Source organism: Coregonus clupeaformis, chromosome 15, assembly GCF_020615455.1.
Source record: "Coregonus clupeaformis isolate EN_2021a chromosome 15, ASM2061545v1, whole genome shotgun sequence".
Lineage (NCBI taxonomy): Eukaryota > Metazoa > Chordata > Actinopteri > Salmoniformes > Salmonidae > Coregonus > Coregonus clupeaformis.
Genome location: NC_059206.1, coordinates 60,150,528 through 60,157,514, shown reverse-complemented (window position 1 = coordinate 60,157,514; position 6,987 = coordinate 60,150,528). Strand labels below are relative to the sequence as shown.

The following is a 6,987-nucleotide window of genomic DNA, read 5'->3' as shown; positions in this document are numbered from 1 at the left end:
TGAAGCCTCTGAAGGTTGACGTGAGGGATACCAAGGAGATGGGCCCTGGAGACACTCTGGGCACTAGTTATGATTCCTTTAATACAGATCGTATGACTGTCAGTGTCTCCAGGCTACAGTAGGTTTTTCCAAGCTTACTGTAATTTTGAGGTCAATATTCACTGTGGACTACACTAACCAGGGGAGATGGGTAGTGGAGTCCACAGCAGTGTTGGCGGTAGAAAGGGGAGAGAGAAATGCCAAACTTTGATTGGCTGCGAAAGTGTGAAATAAATAAAGAGAGAGAGAGGGACAGTCAGAGAGGTGTTGGTATAAGTGAGAGAACAGATCACCCCGTCATTCATCTGACATGAAGTACTTTCATAGCCTGTTGTGTTGCTGTCTGCTCCTCTCATCAATCTGCTTTCTCTTATCCAGCGGTGGGGTGGGTTAATCAAAACCTAACTTATACATTACAAATGTTTAGGAAAATAACTGCATCTGAATATTGCATCTGAATAAATACCTTTTGTCAAAGTTAAAAGATATAAGAAAAGTTACTCTATCAGTGTACCTTTGAGATTCAGGAGCAGTCAATTCAGTTCTCAATTGATTAGGCTATAGTGTTTTGAGATTTTAACCACCTATGAAATCTGAACCATCTTTTGCGTTTACAATTCTTTGTTTTGTCTACGTCCGAGTGTTTGTATTTGTTTGTCTGTTTCAGGGGTCAAGAGGTCAAGTGTTTGTGTGAGAGCGGATTTCAACGTGACCATATCACCCAAAGAAATCAGGACCTTCTTAATTTACTTCAAGCTCAAGTAGAAAGTTCCAGTTCCCCTTCAGTCTTCTGTGAAGATGGATAACTAATCTAAAGAGAGGCCTTTTGACATGTAGAACATGGGATTAAACATTCTGTGATGTACATTCTCTAATGTAACACATGTGACATTTTATGACCAGGATGTGGATTATCTTGAAGTGCCGGACTACATTTTCTGTATAAAATTGAGTATAATCTAAAATAGGGAGTCACTCATTTTGTGTCTGTTTAATTCTTTGCCTCAGTTGAAGCGCTTCAGTTTTAAGGCCTTGGACAGGAGAAGGTCATTATTGAACTCTCAAGGCATCTGATAACCTTACCCAGTAGAGATGAGGGTCTCTCACTGTTTGACTAGCGGTAAGACTGTTTATCTGAAGGGTGTTGGTGAGAAATGTTCTTCCTGTTTGCAAGTGAGCGCAGCGCTTACAGTCCACCTTAGACCACACGGCCACTTCTTGTTCTTGACCTTAGAGAAGAAGATGTTTCCATAGTTTGACATCCCTGCTCTAGGTGAAGCCTCTGAAGGTTGACGTGAGGGATACCAAGGAGATGGGCCCTGGATACTTATACATTAGAAATGTTTTGAAAATAACTGGTAAAAGCGAATTATTTTATACTTCCTCATGCTTGTTTTATGTGTAGGGGGCTTGGAAGGGGTTGGGCGGGGGTTGGAAGGGTTTGGGTGTTTGGGTGTTTGTTAAAAAATGGTATCGTGATTCTTACTGATTATACCGATTATGTGACTCAATAAAAATCAATTGTTCATAGACAGAACAAGTCGAAGGACCTGTTTACTTCGGCTCCGGTGCTGGCTCATCCGGATCCTTCCTTGGCATTCCAAGTTGAGGTGGATGCGTCCGAGGCTGGGATCGGTGCTGTACTGTCTCAGCGCTCGGGTACGCCACCAAAACTCCGCCCCTGTGCTTTCTTTTCTAAGAGGCTCAGTCCGGCGGAGCGCAATTATGATGTGGGGGACAGGGAGCTGTTAGCTGTGGTTCAAGCCCTGAAGGTGTGGAGGCATTGGCTTGAGGGGGCTAAACACCCTTTTCTCATTTTGACTGACCATCGTAACCTGGAGTACATCCGGGCGGCGAGGAGAACCCTCGTCAGGCAAGATGGGCTATGTTTTTCACGCGATTTGTGTTTACGCTCACTTACAGACCAGGTTCCCAGAACGCTAAGGCAGACGCCCTGTCCCGACTGTATGACACAGAGGAGAGGTCCATTGAGCCCACTCCCATACTCCCGGCGTCGTGTCTGGTGGCACCGGTGGTGTGGGAGGTTGATGCGGACATCGAGCGGCGTTATGTACCGAGCCTACTCCCCCCCAGTGTCCGGAGGGTCGGATGTACGTGCCGCTCGAGGTTCGTGATCGATTGATCTATTGGGCTCACACGTCACCCTCCTCTGGTCATCCTGGTATCGGTCGGACAGTGCACTGTCTTAGTGGGAAGTACTGGTGGCCCACTTTAGCCAAGGACGTGAGGGTTTATGTTTCCTCCTGCTCGGTGTGCGCCCAGTGTAAGGCACCTAGACACCTGCCCAGAGGGAAGTTACAACCCCTACCCGTTCCACAACGGCCGTGGTCTCATCTATCGGTGGACTTTGTCACGGACCTTCCCCCCTCACAGGGGAACACCACGATCTTGGTCGTTGTGGATCGGTTTCCGAAGGCCTGCCATCTCATTCCTATGCCAGGTCTCCCTACAGCCTTACAAACTGCTGACGCCCTGTTTACACACGTCTTCCGGCACTACGGGGTGCCTGAGGATATAGTGTCTGATCGGGGTCCCCAGTTCACCTCTAGAGTCTGGAGGGTGTTCATGGAACGTCTGGGGGTCTCGATTGGCCTTACCTCAGGTTTTCACCCCGAGAGTAATGGGCAGGTGGAGAGAGTGAACCAGGATGTGGGTAGGTTTCTGAGGTCCTATTGCCAGGACCAGCATGGGGGAGTGGTTGGGATATATTCCCTGGGCAGAGATAGCCCAAAACTCACTTTGCCACTTCTCTACTAACCTTACGCCTTTTCAGTGTGTGTTAGGTTATCAGCCGGTCCTGGCACCTTGGCATCAGAGCCAGATCGAAGCTCCTGCAGTGGGCGAGTGGTTTCGGCGCTTGGAAGAGACCTGGAACGCTGCGCATGTACACCTGCAGCGGGCTATCAGGCGACATAAGGCAAGCGCCGATCGCCACCGCAGTGAGGCTCCGGTGTATGCACCGGGAGATCGGGTCTGGCTCTCGACCCGAAACCTGCCCCTTCGCCTGCCCTGCCGGAAGCTGGGTCGGCGGTTTGTGGGGCCATTTAAAGTCCTGAGGAGATTGAACGAGGTTTGTTATAGGTTACAACTTCCTATTAATTACCGTATTAACCCATCGTTCCATGTGTCTCTCCTCAGGCCGGTAGGAGCTGGTCCACTCCAGGATTCTGAGGTACGAGAGGTTCCTCCGCCCCCACTGGACATCGAGGGGGCTCCGGCATACTCAGTCCGTTCCATCTTGGATTCGAGGCGTCGGGTGGGGGGCCTGCAGTATCTCGTGGAGTGGGAGGGGTACGGTCCGGAGGAACGGTGCTGAGTCCCTAGGAGGGACATCCTAGATCCCTCCATGTTGAGGGATTTCCACCAGTGTCATCCGACTCGCCCTGCTCCACGTCCTCCTGGCCGTCCCCGAGGCCGGGGTCGGCGCACGGCTGGAGCCGCGTGTCAAGGGGGGGGTACTGTCACGGATTCAGCCGAGGCTGCCCCTCCTCCTTGCTCGGGCAGGCTTCGGCGTTCGTCGTCACCGGAGTACTAGCTGCTACCGATCCATGTTTCTGTGTTCGACTTGTTCTGTCTTGATTGTGTACACCTGTTTCCCATTATGTAGTATTGTCTTCCCTATTTAACCCTCTGTCTTACACTGTGTGTTGTGTGTGATTGTTATTGTTATCGGCTGTCGTTAGTGTGCAGGTTATTTCCTCCCTGTGTGGAGATTGTGTATTCTCAGTTTACTTTCTAGTAAAGTACGTTTTCTGATCAGCTCTGTGTCCTGCGTTTGACTTCGCCCACCGCATTTCACTGACGCCTTTGACAGAGTGACACAGCAACGGACATTTCACAATCTGCACATCTAGTTCTCTGCTTTCCACATAATTTTGCCAACGATGAAACTTTTGACTAGATCTTTAATCAACAAATAAAGCTTGTTCAGAACTGCAGATACTTGAAATCAACTGGGTAGAGAGCAGACAGCAGGACCAAAAGAAGAAGACGTTACTGGGGTCAAAGGTTTAGCATGAAGAAAGAACAAAATGATGCACATAAAGAAGAAAGAGGAAGATGGAGATAAGCAACTATGTTGTTAACCATTCAGTGCGTCAATGTGTCTGTTATGATTCTCACGCACCCGCGTGTGTGTGTGTGTGTGTGTGTGTGTGTGTGTGTGTGTGTGTGTGTGTGTGTGTGTGTGTGTGTGTGTGTGTGTGTGTGTGTGTGTGTGTGTGTGGAGGGTGGAGGAAACAGCACCTAAAGGCTGACTGGGCTCATAGTGACATCATTCCAGAAAGATGAAGCATCTGCTGGTCTGCCTGCTGCTCTCCTCGCTCTGTTCCATCTCTTCTTGGGGTAAGTTACAAAAATATTGAGTTACACATTTATTTGGACCATCGTTATCTTAGATTAAACCAACACCATATTGGCTCACCAGGCAAAGACATCACAAACATGTTTTACTTATTCTACTGGTCTGGACATAACCTTTTATTTTAGCTTTACTTGTTTTCATTCATTTCACTGTAGTCAATACATTTATTTTGGTATCATTAACAACAACAACAAGGCCTGTAGAATTAATAAAACCACGTTTTATACCACGTTTTATATGGTAATAATGATTTAGATTTGGTAATGGTACCACCCTAATGTGAATACATTACATCAGCTTTATGCATATCATACTATTTATCCTTGTCATTTGATGTTTCACTAATAAGTTGTTTTCTCTGTCTCTCCACAGGTACAAGCGGCACATTATTGGTGACCCAGTCTCCTCATGATGTGACAGTAACAGAGGGGGGTACTGTTCAGATCCAGTGCTGCTGGAATAAAAATGTGTCAAGAGCGACAGTTTATTGGCAAAAAGAGCACACCGGGATAAAATATAAGCGTGTACTGGTCGACAACAGTCAGTGTCAGGACAGGGCATCTCAGCAGACTGTAGTCTGTTACTGCTCAAATTGGACCATCTCAAACCTCACTAGAAATGACTCTGGCACTTACATCTGTAAAGTTCATGTAGAGATGCCATCTCTTTCTGAATTCGTGGGGAATGGGACACAGATAACAGTTACATCCCAAAATAAGACAAACAATGGTGAGTACTGATTAGAGACAATTAACATTTATTTGGTGAAAGTCCTACATTAAAAACGTGCTTCCTACGAATTAAACTGGCTATATATCCAATCTTATTGCAATAGTTTGCTAATAACTCCACTCTTTCTGCACAGCAGAGCTCCCAGCAGAAAAGCAGTCCCTGCTGCTGTCTATCATGCGTCCTCTTGCTGTCCTGTCGCTGTTCCTCACCGCCCTCATCTGCCTGTACAGGGCACGGAAAAGACACCAAGGTCAGAGAGCATTGTGATGTTATGCTTATTTTACATCTTTACGTCAGTGCTTGACTTGGGCAGGAGCTCACCGGAGCCGAGTACCGACACCTCACATGTTCTACTGCTTGAGCTCCTGTTCCTCTAGTAGAATATTAGCTCAAATATTCCTGTCTTGATTTAGTGTAGTAAGTTCTTCTAGGCTATAGGCATGGTGATCTCACTTTCGATTTTAAAATGTTTCTGTGTTATTCCATATGCGTTGCTGACTTTTAATCCCTCTCTCTCTCTCTCTCTCCCCCTCCCTCTCTCGCTCTCCCCCTCCCTCTGTCTGTCTCTCTCTCGCTCGCTCTCTCTCTCTCTCTCTCTCTCTCTCTCTCTCTCTCTCTCTTGTGCTCGCTCTTGCTCTCTCTCGCTCTCGCTCTCTCTCGCTCTCTCTCTCTCTCCCGCTCTCTCTCTCTCTCGCGCACTCTCTCTCTCCCCTCCCTCTTTCTCTCTCTCTCGCTCTCTCTCTCTCCCTCTCTCTCTCCCCTCCCTCTTTCTCTCTCTCGTGCTCGCTCTTGCTCTCTCTCGCTCTCGCTCTCTCTCTCTCTCTCTCGCTCTCTCGCTCTCTCTCTCGCTCTCTCGCTCTCCCTCTCTCCCCCTCTTTCTCTCTCTCTCGCGCTCTCTCTCTTTCTCTCGCTCTCTTTCTTTCTCACCCTCTCTCTTTCTCTCTCCCACCCTCAATCTCTCAGTGTCAAGTCCAGGTGTATGAATCACTCGATTACATGTCTATACCGACCCAAGACAAAGGTTAAGGACCTGCTCAGCTCAGCCCAGTCTGTGAATGTATTTTCTATGAGTGTATTTTTCTATTATGTGGTCCTCTGTAGCTCAGCTGGTAGAGCACGGCGCTTGTAACGCCAAGGTAGTGGGTTCGATCCCCGGGACCACCCATACACAAAAATGTATGCACGCATGACTGTACGTCGCTTTGGATAAAAGCGTCTGCTAAAATGGCTTATTATGTGTCAGTCATTTCTGTATGTATTTTACAGTATGTGGTATAGACCTATGCAAAAGCCAGTGTTCACAAGAAACAGACTGTGCCTGTGAATGTGTGCATGTGCCCGACAAGAGAAAGCAAGTAAAAGAGTGTGTTTTGACAATAATAATGACTGCAAATGAAAATACAGTAGAATTGAAAAAATACCCAATAATTGAGCATCAGGCAGAAATCATACAGTCCAGAGATGCAGCAATCAGATTCTCAATTTGACTGGTGTTCTGTCACCATTGGAAATTATGCTATCTGGGGGCACTCTCTTTCGTCAATGACAGGAAATGGAAACAGAGCAGACAGTGGTGGCGATATATGCTGTTACCTCAGGAAGTAACCATGGCCCCTCGTCTGATGGAGACTACAGGATGAACAGAAACAAGAAACTGAACAGTATTTACATTAACAGTAAATGTGGTTGCCCTACAAAATGACACAGACACATACAAATTGTGAAATTATTTGACGAACAGATCAGGAAAGGGGACACTCAAATTTACATTTCAGCTATTTAGAGCTGTATAGCCGACACTCTTATCAGTTGCAGTCACGGCTAACAAATTA

General features: G+C 47.2%; 1 long non-coding RNA gene across 1 annotated transcript; it reads left to right on the top strand.

Moving 5' to 3' along the window:
• Nucleotides 1-4,819: 4,819 nt before the first annotated feature.
• LOC123492665 lies at nt 4,820-6,269 on the top strand. The gene is made up of 3 exons (XR_006661828.1): nt 4,820-5,152; nt 5,289-5,405; nt 6,119-6,269. It is a non-coding gene; the product is annotated as an uncharacterized LOC123492665 (long non-coding RNA).
• Nucleotides 6,270-6,987: the final 718 nt, after the last annotated feature.